Genomic DNA, 21,747 nt, shown 5'->3' with positions numbered 1-21,747 from the left:
GGGATTTTGGGATCGTGTGGGAGTTCTAGTTTTAATATTTTGAGAAAGCTCCATACTGTTTTCCATAGTGGTTGCCTCAAGAAATTATAAGTAGATGAATAAAACAAAGTTCAAAGTTAGCAGAAGGAAGAAAATTATAAAGATTAGAGCAGAAGTAAATGAAATAGAGTACAACAAAACTTTTATATCCACAAAATTAAGAGTTATTTTTTTCAAAAGAAAAACAAAATTGATAAATCTTAGCTATACTAAAAAAAGGACTCAAATAAACAAAGTCACAAACAGAAGAGATGTTAGAACCAATGCCACAAATATAAAATAAGAAACTATTAAGAACAATTGTACAGCAACGACTTTAATAACTTAGAATAAAAGTGTTAATTTCTAGGAACAAACAACCTACTAAGACTGAATCAAGAAGAAGTAGAGCAGTAGAGCTTGCCAACTTTCAGACCAGTTGCAGGCTGAACCTGGGGCACTTATACACATCTGGTTAAACTTGAGCAAACTTGGGCTCTCCCCACCACCACTCACCAAGAATGGAAATCGCAGCCACCCACTACCCAGCCTCCCAGGTGGCCTCGGTGGTGGAGAATTAATCAGTTTCCTGCAGGGTACACCCCACAAAGTGTTTCTGGTGCAGACAGTCAAACAAGTCAGCATGGAGGATATTCCAGGAAGAGGACATAGTATTGCCTCAAATTTTCTGTGAAGGAAATTATCCAAAAGCAAGTGACAGTGAATTGCATGGCTGAAGTACTTTCCCCTCCAATGGGACAAGATACTGTACCAGAAGTCAACTTCACACTGGAAGGAGAAATTGGGAAAAAAACCTAGATGAAGAACATGACACATTTTTAAAAAACTCAAATCCATGAAGGAACCACTAGAAGCACAAAATATTCCAGACAGTTCGACCTAGGTTGCCTGTGGTTATATAATATGGCAGAATTCTACTGAAAACACATAGTATAAAATGGTAAAAATTCAAATTGTCAAGCAAGTGCAAAGAAATGATGACTTCATTACATTAGATTACACCATCCTACTTCATGACATTGTAATTCAGGAGATTATTCCTTGGCAAATGCAAGTTCTCTGGCACCCACAATATGGCACTAAAGTAAAACATAACAGCTGTCTGCCAAAGAAAGCACAACTGGAATAAATGAAGACCCTAATGATGGATGAAGTGTCAATATGCTTATTACTGGTGTGTATGTCAGCCTTCACTGGCTGAAGCAGCCAAACAAATCCCAAAGCGTCACTTTGCATAAATGTCTTGATTACAGCACAAAACTATATAGCTTCCATAGTAAAGAGTATCGTGATGTAAAAGTATCTGAACAGTAATAGTGCTATGTATGTCCCATAGTAAAAAGCTTCAATTAAAAAAAAAAAAAAAGAACAATAAAAAAAATAAGGATAGTGAATCAGTAGTTAACATATTCCCAACACCCTGGGACCAGATGGTTTCACAGCTGAATTTTACCAAACATGTAAAAAATTAATACTAATTTTTCTTAAACTCTTCCTCCACCCCCCCCCCAAAAAATAGAACATGAGGGGACACTTCCAAATGTATTTTATGAAGTCTGCATCAACCTGATAACAAAGCTAGACAAAAAACACCACAAGAAAAAAAAAAACTATAGGTCAATATCTCTGTTGAAAATTAATGTGAAAATCCTCAGTAAAATACTAATAAGCCAAATTCAATAGTACATTAAAAGGATCATGCACCATGACCAAGTGAGATTTATCTATAAGATACAAGGATAAATCAAATTAACAATAAAAGGAGGAAAACAAAAATCACAAGACCAGCTCAATAAATGAAAAAAAGAAAAAGCATTTGACAATATTCAACATTCTTTCATAATAAAAGTTCTCAAAAAATTATGTATAAAACAAACTTAACACAATACAGGACACATATGAAAAGCCTGCAACGAATATCATATCCAATGGTGAAAAATGGGAAGTTTATTCTCTAAATCAGGAATATGGTGAGGATGCCCACTCTTGTCACTTCTATTCAACATAATACTGGAAATTCTATCCAGAATTGTTAGGTAAGAAAAAGAAATAAACGGCCTCCAAATCATAAGGGAAGAAGTAAAGTTATCTCTGCAGATATCCTGGTCTTCTATAGCATCTTACTTAAGTCATCTTCTTGATGCTTACTCCATCTTCCTTGCTTTGCAGTCATTCACCTAGCTGTCTTACTTCCCCTAGGGATGCTCAGTCTTTGAGGGAAGAGCTGGATCCCTTCCATCTAATTTCCTTGCAGTGATGGTTTCATGCCATTTACCTTACAGGAGCTCAGTATTCAGTGGTCTGCAAACTCATTAGTCAACAGAGCCAAATATGAACAGTACAATGACTGAAATTTCTTTTGAGAGACTAATTTTTTAAACTTAAACTATATAGGCAGGTACATTGTTATTAACTTAATTAGGGTACTCCTAAACTGGCCACACTCAAGAAGCCAAAAAGCCAAAGAGCTGCATGTGGCTCGCAAGCCACGGTTTCCCAACCACTGGTATATAAGGTACTTTACAGTTTCCAAAATAGCTTCACATATTTAATACCATATGAACCTCCTAAAAGTCCTGGGAGATTCATAGGGCTATTATCCTCTGCTTTAGATGAAGATGCTCTTGTCTTCTAGAGGCATTTTTATGGATCAGCTCTAAAACAAGGATTATAATAGTCCCTACTATATAAAGTTGATACAACGGCTAAATGAAAGAGAAAAAGAATGTATGTAGAGGCGCTCACAACAGAGCCTGGCACATAGAAAATGCTATACATATACATTTGTTCTTATTACTTTATGTCTTTAGTATCCTATTTAATATGGAATCAGAACACTAGACTTAGGTTGTCTGCTTCCAAATTCAAGGTCCCTTTCAGCACCTCCAGGCTTCTGGCCTAGCATGAACCCTATCTATGCAAGCCACTTTCTGCTGGGACCCTCCATGTCCTATCTGTCTGATGAGTATTTGAAGTGGACCTTTCCCAAGAGCACTGCTCACCGTGGCTATCTATGGTGCTTCCATGAAGACAGATGTTCTTCCCTTTCTCAGCAGCTTCCCTTTTTCCTCCAGGGCTCACCTCTTCCCTTCCAGAAAAAAGATAATACCTTTTGCTCCTGAGGCCTACAGCTCTCCTGAATTCTTCAAAGTAGCTATCTTCTTGCTACATGAATGTTGGACAGGTGTGTCCCATTGGACAGAAATGCTACTTCATGCTCTTGATCAGAGATACTTACACAAAGTGAATGAGGGGCAGATAGACATCTAACAGTAGTAAGGACACCTTGGACAGTCTCAAAGTTGTTGGCGCGTCAGCTGGCCTGGTTCCTAGGGGAGAAGAACTTAGTTGAAGGTGGACCAGTGTCCACCTATACATTTCCAAACTGTCACCAGAACTTCATGGCATGCTGGCTCTGCTTTGAATCTTTTCTCTGGTTATTAAAAGGTCAGCAACAAATAAAAAGTTAAACCACTAAACAATAGACAAACACCATGTCCTAGGGATCTGAATGCAGACACAAGCTACAAGATTTATTCTAACATAACCCGTTCTCTCTTCTCACACCCACTTGCTCAAGTGTGGTTGGATGCTTAGTCCCACAAGGAAAATCCACAAAGATGTTTTCTATTTCCCAGCCAGAAAATCTTCTTTCTTTTATATAAATGAACTCCTATGATTTCTCTGTCCTCTTCTAAGACATATAACTCTTTCTGCCTTATTAAAAGCTGTCAGTCTATGTGTCTTAGCTTCCTGTCCTCAAACACCACTTCATTATACAGATTAGCTTTGCTCTCTTGGGTGCCACGGCCACCCTTCTGCGTGTCTCTTCTGTAGCAGTTACCTCATTTCCTCCTGGTCATTTGCATATAGGTCAATCCCCCACTCCCTCCTCCCATCACCTTTTCTGAGTTCTACCGTAGAGGTGTTTTTCATCCTTACATGCCCAATGTGTCACAGAGTGTTAGTAATTATTAACTGAATTCTATAAGATTAGAGACTGAGGTTTAGTCATCTCACAATGTGCCTGACACATAGGAACTTGCTTATTACTTATTAATTGAATGGACATTCTGAACAAATGGCTATTTCCGAGGAAGTAAAGATTCATTAGTTTTCAAATTTACATTATAAACTTGGGTAGTAATGGGTACCATGGAGTATAATGTATGAGTGGGAGGAGTAGTTCTTGGAAAAGTTATGATTCATGATAGCCATGTTTTATGAAAGCCCATTACTTTTGCAAAATGATCTGTCCTTGAAGTTCCTAAGTAACAGACTGGAAAGTGGTCTGAGAGCAATGCATCTAGTTTAACTCATATTGGATAGTTGAACATTCAGCTAATATGTGAACACGTATAGGGCTAAGAAAACACTAGTTTCTTAAGCAGCACTTTCAAATTTTAGGCACCTATGTTAGAATGTGCTTTCTATATTACTCATTCATTATGAACAATGATCAAGAGAATTATGTGGCCCAACAGAACATGCTTTCTATAAGGGTGAGTAAAGAAAATGCAAAGTACAAATGCCAATATAGGCATCATGAATATGCCCATAAAAAATTGTGCATTAGGGAAAGAGGAGGAATACAATATATCAAAATTATAATTCTTTCATTTTTTTACCAGACAGCATTAAGCCCCTACTGTGTACTAGGTCCTATGGGTATTGTATGAACAAGATAGATGAGTCTTCATGGCTGAGTCGTGATGATAAAATTGGGCTGAATTTTGTTTATTTTCTCTATAAACCACATTATCTGGCTTAGGCTTATACTGATAATTAAAACCTATAAGATGTAAGAATCCCTTCCTTACACTGAAAGCACATGAAATGAATCTTTTATTTTTTGAATCCTGGAGATCTTAAAAAAAAGGTGTTGTATCAATAGTTCTTATGAAGAAGATGCTGAGCTTCTGTTGAGAAAAAGAGTATCAGTTGTGTCAAAGTGAGTATGAAATGTCTGCAACAAACTCACCCGATAGGCAATACTGTCCACTGATCTGAGAGAACAGAACAACTGTGGTAGGTGGTTAGACAGATGTGAGCAGAGCAAGGACTATAGTCCAGGCCCAGAAGGTTACCAGTTTAGACCCTCTGACCTTCCATATCGCTGGTCATGCAGTTTGAACTCCTCCCCTGTCCTTTTTACTACTGGCATGTTGCTAGTCATGCTGCTTAGACCCCGTAGACGGGGGAGGGGAATGGACAAGGCAGGTAAAGAGTAGTCTTTAAGCACTAACCTCTAGGGATAGCATCTAGGCCACAGTTGTGTTTCAGCTCCAAGCCCAGAAAAGCAGCAAAACTGTGTAAGTGGTGCCACAGCTGACCTCAGGGCCAACTGCACTGACTAATGACCCCCTTTCTGGTGCTGACCAATCAGTGGAACCAACAACCCTAAAAGGACACACCTGGGGAGCTGATGAATCGTCTAGTGAGATCCTCCCCTGGAACCTCCCTTAAAAGCTTCACCCCCAAAAGCCCTCAGGCCAGAGGACCCAGTGCCAGGAGCATGCCTGCACCTTCCCCTTCTTCCTTTCTCTTTTCCTACCCCCAAGCACATTTTCCTTACCTCTCTCTTTCTCCTAAGCTCTAAGGGACCCCAGGAGACTTACAACCAGGGGAGCAATGGGCAGCAGCTGCTCTTCCTAGGCTAACCCCCCAAACCCGTCTCCAAGGCCCCTTTTCTCTGACTTTCCTCCTGCATGGCCAGTAAATTCTTGCTTTACTTGCTGCACTCCGTCTCTTGACTGAATTCTTCCCTTCAAGAAGAATCAAGGTGTTATGGTATTGCCAGTAGCACAACCACACCATTCTCAAGTTGAAGAAGACTTTCCGATCTGTTTATTCATTTTACCTCAATTAAGAGCAGAACTAGACCAAGAAATCACAGGATAATGTTATGGTAAGATATCAGGGGTGGAGGGAAGCTTACTGTTGGACGCTCAAGCCAGTTCCCAGGTGTTCACTCAACATCAGTTTGAAGTCCTGTAAAGACAAACCATTCCAAGCATTTGGCAAAATTATTACAAATGAGAAGCTTGACTCATTGAAAACTTCATGAGTAGCCACAGTGTGAAGTTTCACACTTCAAATGGCCCTCCCTTTAGTGTTTGGTTGCCTTCTAAGGGAACTGAGCTGGAATGTGCATGAGCACCTACCTGCTCCCATCAACGATGTGACACGGTCCTGGTGCATTACCAGAGATCTATGTCCTATGGCTGTGAGTGACAACCATCATCTCTTTCATGAAATGCTGAGAAGAAGACAACTGCCAATCAAGCCAGGGTGGCTTTTCCTGGGATGACTGCGCAGAATTTGGGAAGGAAGTCCAAAGGTAGGCTAAAACTTCCTCAGTCGAAACTCCTTAAAAATCAGTTTTAAAAAAGCCTGGCCAGGTGGTGGCACAGTGGGTAAGGCGACGGACTGGGATGCCGAGGACCCGGGTTCGGGACCCTGAGGTCGCCAGCTTGAGTGCAGGCTCATCTGGTTTGAGCACAAGCTCGCCAGCTTGGAACCAAGGTCGCTGGCTCCAGCGAGGGGTTACTAGGTCTGCTGAAGGCCCGCGGTCAAGGCACATATGAGAAAGTAATCAATGAACAACTAGGGTGTCGCAATGTGCAACAAGGGACTGGTGATTGATGCTTCTCATTACTCTGTTTCTGTCTGTCCCTGTCTATCCCTCTCTCTGGCTCTCTCTCTGTCTCTGTAAAAAAAAAAAAAAAAAGGAGAAAAGGAGAGAGAGAAAAAAAAGTAACCAAATTTTAAATTCACCAATTATAGAATTTAACAAAATATCTTTACTGATCTGTTGGGGTCCAGGGCAGACTGCCCCAAAATATGCCACTTTGGCATATTGATTATTTTGAATTAAAGCTCCTTGAAAAGCAGCCAGTGCAAGAAGGACATCTGAAACCTCCTTTGTCCCCCTGAATGTAGGAAATAAATTTCCCTGTGAAAGGTGCCACTCTGTACTGGAGACTGAGAGAGACATCCTTACCACCCCTCAGAAAATGTGGGGCGGGGAAGCCTGGATAAACAAACCTTGTTACTTTTTTACTCATTTCCTACCCAAGCACACACTCCACGTGGGTTCCTCACCAGTGAGCACTCAAACCCGAGTTCGTTAGTCCTTTCAACGCTTCACAAACGTTTCACTTCTTTGTGTGAGAAGATATAAATGCTGCTGCCTATTTTTTGGTCCCTCTTTGAGAATCAATGTTATGATCTTCCGTGTGCACAAAATTAAATTGGGTTTTCTCCTGTTGATCTGTCTTATGTCAATTTTAATATTAGTCCAGCCACAAGAGCTCAAGAGGGGGAAGGGGGAATTTTCCTTCCACGCAGAGCTGGATTAAGGTCAGTTGAGGCCCCAGGCACAGAAGAAAATATTGGGTCCCTTACATTAGAAAAAAGTGTCAAGTTGGGGTTTTGCGGGGCCCTTCAGAAGGCGGGCTTAGGGCACACGCCTGGTGGGCCTGCCGTTAAGTTGGCCTCTGCCTCCCTGACAGGCCCACACTGGTAACTTCAGAACCGCATTTTTTTTTTAATTTTTTTTTAATTTATTCATTTCTTTTTAGAGAGGAGAGAGAGAGAGGGAGAGAGAGAAACAGAGAGGGAGAAGGGGGAAGAGCTGGAAGCATCAACTTCCATATGTGCCTTGACCAGGCAAACCCAGGGTTTTGAACCGGCGACCTCAGCATTTCCAGGTCGACGCTTTATCCACTGCGCCACCACAGGTCAGGCCCGCATTTTTTCTCTTATGCTTACTGGAGTAACTAAAACCTCCCCAGGTAACCAGCAGCTTTAGTGAGCTTTACAACCTGTGTTCTCACAACACCTTGACGCCACAACCCATTGTGTTCTTTGCCAGAGAGCACTTTGGTGAAGACAACGTGAACTTTCTAGGGAGAGGCACATTTTGCCTGTTTTCTGATGAAATTAGTATGTGATCCTCATTTCCACAGGACTACTGACTGAAAACCAGTGTCTATCTCAGAGTCTTGCTCCAAATTCACAAAATGTCTGTTACACCTGCTTCATGCTTCTTCTATTTCACAACAAGATTTGAAGGGTGGGCCCTGGCCAGTTGGCTCAGTGGTGGAGCGTCGGCCTGGCGTGCAAGGGGTCCCGGGTTCGACTCCCGGCCAGGGCACACAGGAGAATCGCTCATCTGCTTCTCCACCCCTCCCCCTCTCCTTCCTCTCTGTCTCTCTCTTCCCCTCCCCCAGCGAGGCCCCGTTGGAGCAAGGATGGCCCGGGCGCTGGGGATGGCTCCTTGGCCTCTGCCCCAGGCGCTAGAGTGGCTCTGGTCGCGGCAGAGCGACGCCCCGGAGGGGCAGAGCATCACCCCCTGGTGGGCAGAGCGTCGCCCCCTGGTGGACGTGCCGGGTGGATCCCGGTCGGGCACATGCGGGAGTCTGTCTGACTGTCTCTCCCCATTTCCAGCTTCAGAAAAGAAAAAAAATTAAAAAGTAAAAAAAAAAAAAAAAGATTTGAAGGGCGACTGCACAAGGTCACATGGATTCTTATGCCCAGGGGGGCAGCAAAACTCATGGGTTCATTTGTTTCGATCCACTTGAAATGTATACTTCTCAATATGAAGAGTTGTCTTCCTGACACCCCCCAACCTTGGCAGTTTCCTGCCTCAACTGCTTTATTTAAAAAAAAAAAATGATTAATACACAATTCACTCATACCTGCACAGGAAAGCTCTCAGCCTGGCTGGAAGTTAAATAACTATTTCCTATTGATAGCATTTCCTTTGAAATGAAAGTTCCCGAAGTGAATGTTCTAATTCATAAGAAAGAGTATTAATTACCCTTTTGCTATTTATAATAACAATGGTACCAAGGCTGAACAAGTCGTCCATAAAAGTAAGGAGGAACAATTGTAAATGGGGCCGGTTCTGCCAGGGAGGTCTAGAGAGAAACAGGAAGCAAAAGAGCAAGTGTACTTCCAGAAGCTAAGATGGATGGTCTTTTTGCTCAATTTCTCTCAGAAATTGATCTGCACTGTGAAAACAACAGAACACCTGACACTTGAAATAAATCTATTATTAAGCCAAATTGTATTGTTGTGTTCTTATATCGTTTTCAGTCTCTTGCTTGTTTTCCTAGATTCAAACATTAAAAAATCTCTTTCTCTGCTGAGCAACCAGTGAGCATTAAAAGAGAAAATGCCCTGCGTTAGGTCTCCACCATCATGCAGACTAGCTCGGACAGGTAACCTACCCAACCTCTGTGCCTTAATTTCCCCACCTGGGAAATGGGACTTTTGTTCTTGGCCTGCCCACCCTCATTGTGTTATTGTGGGTGTCAAAATAAAATAACAGATACAGAAAAAGTGATGTAAACTAGAAAGTGCTGTCCTCCTATGTCACTAAAATTATATTGTGATTGCATCACTTTGCTTTGTAAGGAAGGAAGAATCTTTTTCCCTTTACCATTCTAGGTTTAGTGCCTGGGTCTTCAAATCAAACTGATAATAGAATAACAAGAGAAAAGCAAAAACAGTTTTAATCACATGCATATGCACAGGAGTTCATGCAAAAAAATAATGTGGCTTAAAGAGCTAGCTAGAAGATTGAAGTTTATATAACATCTTGGCTAAACCAAGGAAAAAGGGGTTTGAGACTTTTGAGGCAAGTTATGGAAAAGAGGGGAGAGAAAATATATGGTAAATAGGGTTGTCATATTATGTAGATAAGAGTCTTTCAGGTGATAAGATTAGTCTCCCAGAATAATGAGAAAGACATCTCTACAAGTGGAAATTTTCTTTATACATATAAATTTCATTTACAAAAGGGGAAATATATACTCTTCTTTTAGGTAGTTAGAAAGAAGTGGAGCTTTCCTGCATCTCCTGGCTCTCAGTTGCCTTTAGCTCAAAATAATCTATGTGCCAAAGAGTCATATTTTAAAGTGGAATGTTTTGGTACCCCTTCAGTTTTCAAAAACAAGACAACAGGCTCAAAATGGAGTCACTTTTGGAGTTACAAAACTGAGACTTAATTACAGTTTTGGCTCTTTTACAAATAAAATCTTAAATAAGTCTATCCAGAATCCCCTAATCAGCACCTGTTAGGCAATCTGCCTGCTTGATCCCACCATCCCTAAAGAAAAGTGACCTTGTAATAACCAACCTGCTTTTCTTGATTTTGTATAACTTCCTCATTCTCATTCCCTTCTGCTTATAAAAGTCCTTTATTTTGCACAGTTACTCAGCACTTTTTTCTACATGCCAGATTAGTTGTTGCATGATTCATGGGTCATTGAATAAGCCAACAAAATTTATAAAAATGTATTCAGTTGATTTTTGTTTTGTAACAGAATCGTAATTTATCTGAACACATGCTTGTCTCCTTAATGGACTGTGAGGTCAGGGCTTATCAGTTTCCACGCCAAGGTAACAGGACATTTCTGTCAGTCTCGTTGAAAGGCGTGGTTCTGCATGACACCAAATGCTGTACAAAGGGGATAATATCAATAACTCAGTTTCACATCATGGAGAACAAACATTCAAATATTTTATGGCCTTATTTCACTTTTTTGACAACATGCAATATTTGTCAAATACTCACCAGCCTGGGAGTAATGATGAAACTGAACATGCACATACATATGCCCACAGCCCGCCCCAGGGAATAGTGTAAAAAAGCACAGAAAAGGAAGCATGTGTGCCTGTGTGCCTGTGTGTGTGTGTGTGTGTAAGTTTAAACAAACAAGATAAGACAGAGAGATTCACACAGTAAGAACAAGAAGAGGTTTTTGATATTGTTGCTGCTATTAATGTAAATCAATCAGGAAAGCAGAAGAGTGGGGAATATAATATAATATAATAAGGAGAAATGAAGGTAGAGTTGGTACCCTGAAGCATGCCCTGTGTCCCATAGAATCCAAGATTCTGATACCAAAACCAAAGTTTGTGTGCCTGACACTTCAAAAGGCCAAACCCAAAGCATCAGAGTTCGGAGTAAGGAACGGTTTTATTGATGGAGAAGACACCAACTATAAAGATGGAAAATCTAATGATGCCTCAAATCTATCTTGCTCACTGGACTAGATTAAGGGTTTTTAAGGGGTTAAGGTGAACAGGTATCCAGACGTGCTAATGGGCAAGTTTCAAACCAGAGGACCTTGGAACTTAGCCATTTAATGGTAAAGGAGCATATGTACTGGATTTCCCTGGACAATGAACCCTTGGCTTCTGACAGGGTTCCCGTGTTCAAGTTCTGGTTATATCTAGGTTTTTTTTGTTTTGGGGTTTTTTGTGTTTTTTTGTTTGTTTTTTGGGGGGGTTATGTGGGGCAAGTGGGGGGACTTCGTTCCAAGGCGCCACTGGAGGTCAAAGTTCCGTTCTTTGCACACACTTGGGCTGCATGACTTGCATTTCTGGTCTGTTGTCTTGGAAAATCAATTCAGTATCTTGTTAAACAGGATAGGACTATTTTGAGCTGGTTTTGTGGTTACAATTCTACGCATTAGTCCCACTGCTTTCTGACTGGTATACCAAGGTGCAGAGAAGAAATTTGGAATAACATCAGCCACAAATACAGAATCCATATCAGTGAGACGTACACGTACTGGCTTCCAGAAGTAGCACAGCATGTCTCAGGACTGAGGCATTTTCACCCACGGATGCCCATAACGGGCACAGGGTGGCCCATAGTATCAATACACATCCAGTAAATAAAATGCCTTTACTGTGCCACACTGACATCAATAAAAATCATTCTGAGTGTCCAAAACCATGCTTTCAATCTGAAGTGCAGTAGCCCTGCAGTCCCGCTGACTCTCCAAAGCTCTCGCCAGCTGAGAGATCTTGTACGCCCCACATAGTCTTTTTTCAGTTTGAGTTTCCACATCTGAGAAAAAGGAATAATATTATTTACCCTAACAGCATTTCTGGAGGAAAAAATTTCAGGGACCATGTAGTTAGCAAATAAATAGTAGCTTCTCAATAAATGTAGGCTCCCTAACCGCCTCTCCATCCCCACCATGTCTCACCACCCCTGTGAATGCCCAGCAGATCTGGGGGAACCCATGTGGAACTGTTGGTCCTGAATGAGAGAAAGTAGAGCATAACTTCCTCAGACACAAACCCTGAGTGGACAGTGGACAGATATTTTACAAATCAAGCCCTTAATCCAGAATTAGGTTTTTTGTGCACATCCTTTAGACCTGATATCTCGTTAATGAGCTTATTACTTTAGAGTTAATTTATAGCAAACAGCTTGGTAGCCCAGCCTTCCCTCAGCTTTGTTTTCATCTATCTGCTCAGCAAGACCACGGGCATTTAACTCCATGAATAAATTCTGCATTTTGAAAAAAAAACACAACAAAAACAACAGCAACAAAACCTCCCACCCCTGGATACTTATCCCTTGAAGGAAGCCTGAGACCTCAGCAACAACAGAGCCTTGGTGTGTGGGATCCTGCAGTGTTCATGAATTTCAGCCTCTTATAAAAAACTATCTGTTTTGCTGGACCCTCGCTGGGATCAATCAGGCCCTCAGTGGTTGGTGCCAATTAAGAGCTAGTGTGATGCAAAAAGAATATTTTAAACACTGTTTGACACCAAGTACTTCTCTGTACTCTTCCCCCTCCTCCCTTCCCTCTCCCCCTCCCTCCTTCTTAACTCTTTGGCCAACTACTTTTTCTGTCATTTTCTTATTTTAACAAGACTCTATTCTGAAGGTCATAGTATATAATGAAAGTAATATCACCTGTCTCTTTCTGAAGAGAGCTGCCGTTTATCAAGGGCCATCTCATTCTCTCGTGTGATCTCCCAACAGCTTGACATAGGAAGGCAAGCAGGGTCAATGAAGGCCTCAGCCTCCTGTCTGTATTTTGAGACTCGGTCCATTCTTCATAAAGCTGCCACAGTTACCTTCTGAAGAGCCAATCAAATCTGTCACTCCTCAGCTTAAAGTAAGTCCCGGCTCCTCCTCATTGCCCAGAGCATGAAGCCCTCCGAGGGCTGATCCCCACTCCTCAGCTTAAAGTAAGTCCCGGCTCCTCCTCATTGCCCAGAGCATGAAGCCCTCCGAGGGCTGATCCCCACGCCCTTCTTCAGCCTCATCGCTCACCATTCCTCCATGTTTGTCACTCATTCTTGCAATTCACTGAATACATTAATCTACTTCTTGCCATCCTGTTCTTCCCTGTTCCTAAACTACCCACATCATCCTGGCCAGCCGAGTAGCTAACTCATGTACATTCTTTAAGATTCAAGTCAAGCATCTTCCCCTCCAAGAAGCCTTACCCAATGCTTTCAAGATGAAAGCATTAGCTAAGCTGCTAGGCATTAGGAGCTCCTGCGCTATATTCTCTGGTACGAGGGCTTGCTTCTAGTATAGAATTCTCAGACTGCTTCTAGTATAGAATTCTCAGACTGCAGTATCATAAACTGTCTAAACTCCCTAGTTCCAACTAGCATGGGATTTCCTTGAGAGCAAGTATAAACTTCATATACCTCTGCTTTTTCAGTGTCTAGTATCTTATACATGGCAAGCCATGAGTTCTCAACCAAGCTGCTTGTCACAGTCACCTGGACAAGTGTGTTCACAACACAGATTCTGCAGCCTTACCTTGGCCCTATTAAATCAGCATTGGCAAGGGTGTAGAGGAAAGGAACCCTTGTGCACTGTTGGTGAGATTGTAATTGGTCCAACCATCATAAAAAAACAGTATGGAGATTTCTCAAAAAACTAAAATAAAACTGCCATATAACCCAGCAATTCCATTTCTGGATCTTTACCCCAAGAAAGCAAAAACACTAATTTGAAAATATATGTGCACTCCTATGTTCACTGTATTTATTTACAATGGCTAAGATATGGAAGCAACATAAGTGTTCATCAATAGACAAATGGATAAAGGAGATGTGGTATATATACAGTGAGATATTACTCAGCAATAAAAAAAAAATAAAATAAAACCTTGCCATTTTCAACAATATGGATGAACCTAGAGGGTATTATGTTCAGTGAAATAAGTCAGACAGAGAGAAAAAAATACCATATGATTTCACTTACATCTGAAATCTAAAAAACAAAACAAAAAAAGCAAAACAGAAAGAGACCCCTGGATACAGAGAACAAACTGATGGTTGCCAGAGGGGAGAAGGGTGAAGAAATGGCTGAAAAAAATATTTTCCATTCCATAATTGATGAAAGATAAATACCAACAGGAAAAAAAATAGTAATCAATTTGTACCCTATGATTAGTGGTATAGAGAAATTTAGCTAATATCAATTTGTACATATATGGTGCTACCAGCCGTTATTTGGGGGGCACCAGAGGTTATCTAAATGGAGAGTACAATCATGTTCCTTCCGCTCTTACTTTTCAGAATCAGGGACTAAAAGTTGATGCCGGGTCTCTTTCGGTTCCTCCAGAATTTTATCCTTTGAGGGTTTAGATAAGATCATAAGTTTGATTTGGACTGTTTATTTGGCAGTATAATCTAGAGCGTTTTCTTTAACTTCAACATTATCTCTTTATGCATGGTTCTCAACCTTTATAATAGTCTTCTCTCTAGGAAGTAGAGTGCATCTAAAACTTGCTGGTAGGGGTTCTAGCATCCCAAATTCATGTCCTGCTCCAAAAGTATGTTTGCTATCTGTATACATATTTATTCTCTAGTCTTTGGGTAGTTGACAAGCACAAATAAATGCAGTCAATTCTGCCATCTGGGCTGATTTTTACCTCTGGTAGAGGATTGTATTTGAAAAGAGAGCTAAAATGAATGATAGTATATGCTACTTGATAAGTTCCAGCTTTAGTTTTGAGGTGTGATCCATCAACAAACAGTATTAGGTCAGAGTTCTCAGTAGGAGACTAATAAATCAATCTGAGTGAGGTATACAGAGTTCTCTCACTGAGGTAATATAATGACAAGGTTCTTCTGCTGAGGGAAGGAGAGGGGCAGGATTCAGGATGCTGCAACAGTCAATAGTAATGTGAGAGGGAGAGAGTAATAGAATTTCACAAGAGGTTAATCAGCTAGCTGAAAAGTGTTGTGTTCTCAGTCAATAGTGATGTCTGTCCTGCTGGACGAAGCATGAGGTCAGCTGGGGAGCCTAGAACTAGCTCAGCAGATGCATCTACAACTTTTGCAGCAGATCACTTGCCCTAAAATGAGAAAGGTAAGTCTTTGCACTCCATCAAAGGATGTAGTAAGCGATGGGTTTTGGATAGTTTCCATAAAATTCCCAGAGCTTGTTCAGATCGCTCATGTGCAAAGAGACAAAAAAGCTTTCTGTTGTTACAGAGCAAAAAATAAATAAATAAAAATAAAGTAAAGAGAGAAGACAAGGAGGAGGTGGAGGAAGTAGGTGAGCATTAATAAATAGTTAATGAATAAATGAATGAATATAATAATATCCCCATTTTAGAGATGTTGAAACAAGTTTAAAGAATTAGAAATTTGGCCTCAGTTACACAAAGAAGGCTTTTGGAGAGATGAAAATACACAGGAACATGGGATAGAGACTTGGCTGGACTAGAGTTACTTGATTACATGTTGTTCACCTCAAAAAGCCTGACCCAGGTGTCTAAATTTGTGGACGGACAACCGTCTGGTATGAATCAAAGAACACTGTACTTAAAGAAGGAACGTTGAGTTCGAGGCCTGGCTATGGCATTACCTACTTATTCTGGAGCAAGAATGCCCTTGGGAATTAGATTTCACATCTACACAATCAAAGAGGAAGATCAGATGATCCAAGTTTGCTTCCAGCTATGACATTTTTAATCCACTGAGTGCAGAAGAGCTGGAGCCTGAATCCTGCCCTAGTGTCTGCTGAAAGGCTTCCGTTATGATTAGGCAAGACAGGGATTGAGGCCAGGAGGGAACACTGACCTGAGTTTTCTGTATTTTTTAATTCATCACAAATGTGGCCAGAATGGAACACTGCCTTTTGTTTGGTGAAAGACAGGTGTGTATTCAGCCCTAAGCACCCCCAGGGCTTACCTAAGATGCTCTTGGCATTCAGACACCACCCTAGATCTTTCTCTCTTGATCAAATGAGGCTCCAGGGCTGAGAGTTCCTAAAGGAGCAGGGCATGTTAGGGGATGTGGCCAGAAGGCATGGATTCTCTGACACCCACACAGGAATAACAATAACCTCTCACCTGCACCCAGAGTGATCACACATCAATGATGTCAACAGATTTTCACAAACTTTCAAATAAAAAAAATATATATTATCACCTCTACCTTATAAACTGGGAAATATGGGCTCAGAGAGCTTAAAGGATTCCTATATAAATGAAAAGTAATTAAATCATAGGGACCCAAAGCTAAGCTTTCTGGTTCCAAATGTAATGTTCCTTCTGCTACAACATGTTGCTTCTTTTTCTTATTGATTTTTTTTGTTGTTGTTGTTATTAAATCTTTACAAAAGTCCTGACAGGGAAAGGGGGCAGATGTTTCTATTTCTATTTCACAGAGCAGAGAATTGAAGCTCTAAGGGACTTTTAGTCCCTTAGTAAATAGCAATGATTTTCAGTCTACTTTTTGCTATATCATCATTGCTTTCTTTTCCACTTTAATTGTATTTTGTTATGAAATATTACCCCATCAGAGAAAGAGAATAAGCTGGTTTTATAATCCCCAATTTTCTAATAAGGAAACTGAGGTTAAGAAAAGTAATATTGGAGAAACTTATTTAAGAGAAATTTATGAGTTTGGGTTGGTGTAAGGATGACCTTTTCAACCATTGAAGTTGCCCTCAATGAAAATGACCCATGTGCCATCACAAGACCAAAGAACATCTATGAAAGGTAGAGAAGCTGGCTTACATATCCATTAAACAACTTCCACATGTCAATGACTACATCTTTCCCCAAGTCCCACAGCTGACGTGATCAGTGAGGACATGAACTCAAGTCTTCTAACTCCTACTTTGATCTGTGCCTCTTTCATTTTCCCCATCTGCTTTGATTGACCTGCTTCTCCATTTTTCCTAGGTGTAGGAATAGCTATCATTTTAACATTAGGAGAATGTAATTGGGTAAAACATTGATTAACTGGCCATTCAATAAATCAGAAGTATTAACATGGGATAGGCATCCTGGAGAGCATGAATGATAGAAAAGTCCCTGGTGTGTAATCTGGACCTGTGCTTTAGTCCTGACATTTCCAGCAGATCCCTGAGGAACCCAGGCAAAACCACTTTCTCTTTCATGGCATTGAGCATCCTCTTTTGTATAATGTGACTTGGGCCAGAGCTTCTTTCAAGTTCAGCAACAAGAGTCTACAGAACAAGATTATTTTTGCTACCAGCCATGGAAAACCTGGAAAAGAAGTAACTAGCTCATCCTGGGGCTAAGCAGAGAACACCAGGCTTAGCAGTATTGGCTGATATCTTTTACAGCCTGAGTCCATTAAGGTTGAGAAGTAAGAAGTAGCCAAGAAATAGTAAAATCAGAAAGACACTTGGTCTCTAGAGTCCTAAGTTAAGATATGTCTGAGTCCCATCCCCCAGTCTTAGGCAGTCATGTCTTACATCAGGAGCTGGAGTGCCCCCCCCCCCACGTGGCCCATCTCTATTTATCACTCCCTATGGTACCATCCTCTGTCTCCCCATAGAGACCTCCCTGCTGATGTGCTTGCCATTTCTTGACTGACAATCAATTTTCCTACCTGTCATTATCAATTTTATTCATTAACTCTTCCACCTGCCTCAGCTGAGTTCTCCTGACACCAAAAATCATCTCTGAAAAAAATGATTTTCCCATCTAGAGAATCATGAAAGTTTTTGTCTGAAGCTTTCAGAGTCATTTCTAAATGTCAGTAGTAATGTACATTTTTATACTAGGGAGGTAGACTTTGCCATTCCAGTACAACCAAGCAAAAAGTAAGAAAGAAAATTAAAACACTCAGCAACTAACTTTTTTTCGTGTGTGTGTGTGTGTGTGTGTGTGTGTGTGTGTATGTGTGTGTGTGTGTGTGTTTGGTTCATATAGCCTTGGAAGTGGTTAATTACAGGAACAATGGCATGCAGATAAAAATCATAGAGAGACTCTTATGCCTTTCTTTAAGGCAGCAGTTCTCAAACTTTTTGAAGTTGGGGCGCATTTAAAATTCTACAAATAATTGTAGGCACACTATATACAAATTTCAGAGAAATATGTTATAATAATTAAGTCAAATATTAAAGAAAAAAAATCCAAGCATGCTTTTATGGTAATTAAACAAAATAAATATGACAAAATTAAACTTATTCTGACATTTTTTGAGTTATGCTTTTTAGAATTCATAAAAAAGAGGGGTTAAAAATTTTTTAAATGATAAAAAATTATCTTTTTATATATCTAGATACATTCTTAGTAAGATTTAGGAAATTTGGCAGGTCCTGGCGTGAATGTGTTAAGTTTTTTCATTCTTGTGTTTATGAGAAACATGAGCCTGATGTTTTAGTGATTTCTTCAATGTTTAGGCATATATTTGAAAGGCAAACTCTCATTTCCTCGTCAATACATTGAGGAATTTCTCTCTTTTTACTCTTAATTATGTTGAGTGCAGAAAACCTCTACCATACATATCATCTTAACTTTACCTCAAACAAAGGATAGAGAAGAAACTTGCCTCCAGTCTTTCCGGGGAATATGGAGGGGGGGCGTAATGTAACAATCCAGCACCACAGCTTAACAGCCTTTTGCAACCTAATCAGGCAAGTGAGGTGGGGGGGTAGACTGGCAGTTTACAGCCAATTCCCCACACCTCTGTCCCCCAAAAATATAAACTCCAAATACCCTGTTGGTTTTTTTGTTCCCAACAGGCACATATTTCTCTGGAATACCACAGGGCGCACCTGGAAATCTTCTGGGGCACACCAGTGAGCCCTGGCGCACTCTTTGAGAACCACTGCTCTGAGGAGTTCCATGGAATGCTAAGACTTGGTACAAACCTATAAGAGGTTTCTACAGCTCTGAGAGGGAGAACTACGCATCAGTAGCTGGACTTAAGAGTTATAAGAGTAACAACTCATATTTAGACAGTCCTTTACTGTATAGTATTTTCCCACATATTTTCTCACTTTCCATGTGCCATTCCCTCTATTTTGAACACTTTTCCCTCAGATATCAACTTACTTCAAGCCTTTGTTCAAATTTCACCTTTTCCAGGGGCTTTAAGCAAATAGTAATTCTACCCACTCTACCTGGGACTCCCTCTTCTTTCCCCACGACATATGTTTCCTCCATGCCCTTCCCCACCCTCTGACTTACTGCACATTTTGTGGATAGAATGTGAGCTCTCTGAGAGCCAGGAACTTTATTTTCATTGATATATCCCCAAGCTCTGGCACAGTGTTTGAAATATAGTGATTGCTTAGTTAACATGAGTTGACTAAAGAATTTAGTGTATTTGATCCTCCCAACAGTCTGGAGGAGCAGAAGTCATCAGTATCAATATTTTGCAGACAACTGAGGCCCAGAGGTCAAAAGATCAGGCCAAGCATTTGAAGGGACAGTCTCAGCTCTCCTCACATGGGCTCACTCTGTGCTCTTCAGAGACCCATTTCAGAAACACAGTAATGAGTGAACTTTCCCATACCAGAAGGAGTGCCTTATGCTCAGCCCTGTGCCCTCACACCTACATCCGGCTCCTCTTGGCATCCTGCCTCCCCTGCCCTCTATGGAGACAAGACAAGTTCCCAGGCATGCAGTATATTTGATGACTGCTTCAGGACTAATCAACTCATTAAAACAGAACAAACAAACAGGAGTATGAAATAATTGCCAAGTCAATAAACCTGAACAGCTGGCCAGAGTAAGGTCAACACAGTAATTGCCCTTATCCGCAAAAGAAAAAACACGGGGACTAAGTATTTGCAGCTCTTATCTCTTTCTGTGGCGCGCCTTTCCCAATTAGCCACAGCACTGATCACCTGGGTTAGCAGCTCTCCCAGCCCTGTCACTCAGCCTGGCCGCCTCTATTTACACACGTGGGCCATTACTCTTCACTAAGATTCGTGTCCACACACTCAACACTTGACAACACTCTGGAAATTCATCTGCTCAAATATTTTAGGAGCTAAATTAAGGCAATCTGTCCTTCTACTGCTGCACACCAGTATCCCAAGAGACAAAATGATTGGTAAGAGACAATTATGTTTTTCTGAGAAGAGAAGGAGGGAGCCTCGTGGGACAGAGGTTATCCAAAATCCTGGTAGTATTGGTTATAAATGATTTTTTTTAAAAATACTATTTGTATTGCTCTACCATTTACCGAGAATATGCACATACATTATTTATAGGATGTAGGTTTCATACTATCCTGTGAGGAAGCTCAGGAGCATAGACTCTCCACTTCATGGAAGATGAAACTAAGAGGTGTGTGACTTGCCCAAGGTCACACCCCAGTAAGGGAAAGAGAAATACTTGTATCGAGGTTTAGTGACTCAAATGAAATATTTTAGGCCTCTGATATGGTGTGTGTGCATGTGTGAGTGTGTATGTGTACACAAATGGGTGTGATGGGGAGAAAGACAGAAGGATTGATTCATGACCACATACCTTCCGAGTTGTCTTTCCTAGGCACTCTTCACCTAGCTCCACTGTTCCCAAATAGGTTTCTCATTCATCAAGGATCAGGTATTCCTACAGTGCCCAGACTGCTATCTCTAGGGAGGTGCTTGGAGCTGACTTTTTAATTCCACAAATATTTGACTTGCCTCAAGAGCACAGACTTTGGCATCAGACAATCCTGGGATCCCCAGCAGGGCTGAATTGCTCTGAACCTCAGGGTTCTCACCAGCCCCACAGAATTGTTGACAGAATTATATGAGAAGAATTCTATGAAGACAAGAATAATAATCTGTTACAATGCGTGGCACACAATAGATGCTCAATATAACTGACTGAGCAGCAATTACTGATGGCCCTGTTCACACACATGTCACATCCATGAAGTGGGTGTCCAGGTGGTTATCTGGCCTAACATGATCGTTGTGATGCTTTTACCAGAGTCACTCTCAGAGCCACTCTCTGGGCATGAAGATGCAGGGGAGCAATGACATCTCCTCCTCTGAGGAGTTCCATCACTAAACAATAGTAGCAACAGTCATAGCAGTCACTCCCACTTCCTGAACATTGGCAGCATGCCCACCATCCTTCTAAGTGTTCTCAATGGATCAATGCTATTGATGGTGTCCACAGCCCTACCACAAGCAGCCACCTTTATTCCCATTTTAGCTGCATTGATGCTGTTGATTGTCTTAGCACCCTTATCACATAAGGATTGCCATTATTCCCTTTTTCCAGATGAGGACAAAGGGGCCAGAGAGATTTAGTAACTCCAGCAAGGGTGCAACCCAGGGAGTCCTCCTGGCAGAGTGCAGGTCCTTGACCACCACATGATGCCACCTAAACAGTAACAGGGCAACTTTGGGAAGCCCGACATGTCTTACAGAAGGGCTGGCCCCTTCCAGGTGCCATCTCTCATTTGGCAACTTCACCCTGGTTTTTCTGTTGCAAAGGCTCTACCTGGAGTCACAAAATGTTGACACTAAACAAGCCTGGAGAATTTGTCTCACCTAATAACATTCATTTTCAGATGAAGCCAAGAGGAGAAGCAAGCGACCCAAGGCCACAGCCAGCTTGCCGGGAGACACAAGGCTGCGTGTCAATGTGAGCCTCGCAGCCTTTTGGGATGCCCTGTGCCCCCTGGCGACACATCAACTCAGCCATGCCC

General features: G+C 41.2%; 1 pseudogene; it reads left to right on the top strand.

Moving 5' to 3' along the window:
• The first annotated feature begins 539 nt into the window (after positions 1-539).
• Positions 540-1,168, top strand: LOC136380103 (latexin pseudogene; annotated as a pseudogene).
• Positions 1,169-21,747: the final 20,579 nt, after the last annotated feature.

Source organism: Saccopteryx leptura, chromosome 8 (assembly GCF_036850995.1).
Source record: "Saccopteryx leptura isolate mSacLep1 chromosome 8, mSacLep1_pri_phased_curated, whole genome shotgun sequence".
Taxonomy (NCBI): domain Eukaryota; kingdom Metazoa; phylum Chordata; class Mammalia; order Chiroptera; family Emballonuridae; genus Saccopteryx; species Saccopteryx leptura.
The sequence above is the reverse complement of the archived record's forward strand: the minus strand, read 5'-3'. Positions and strand labels throughout refer to the sequence as shown.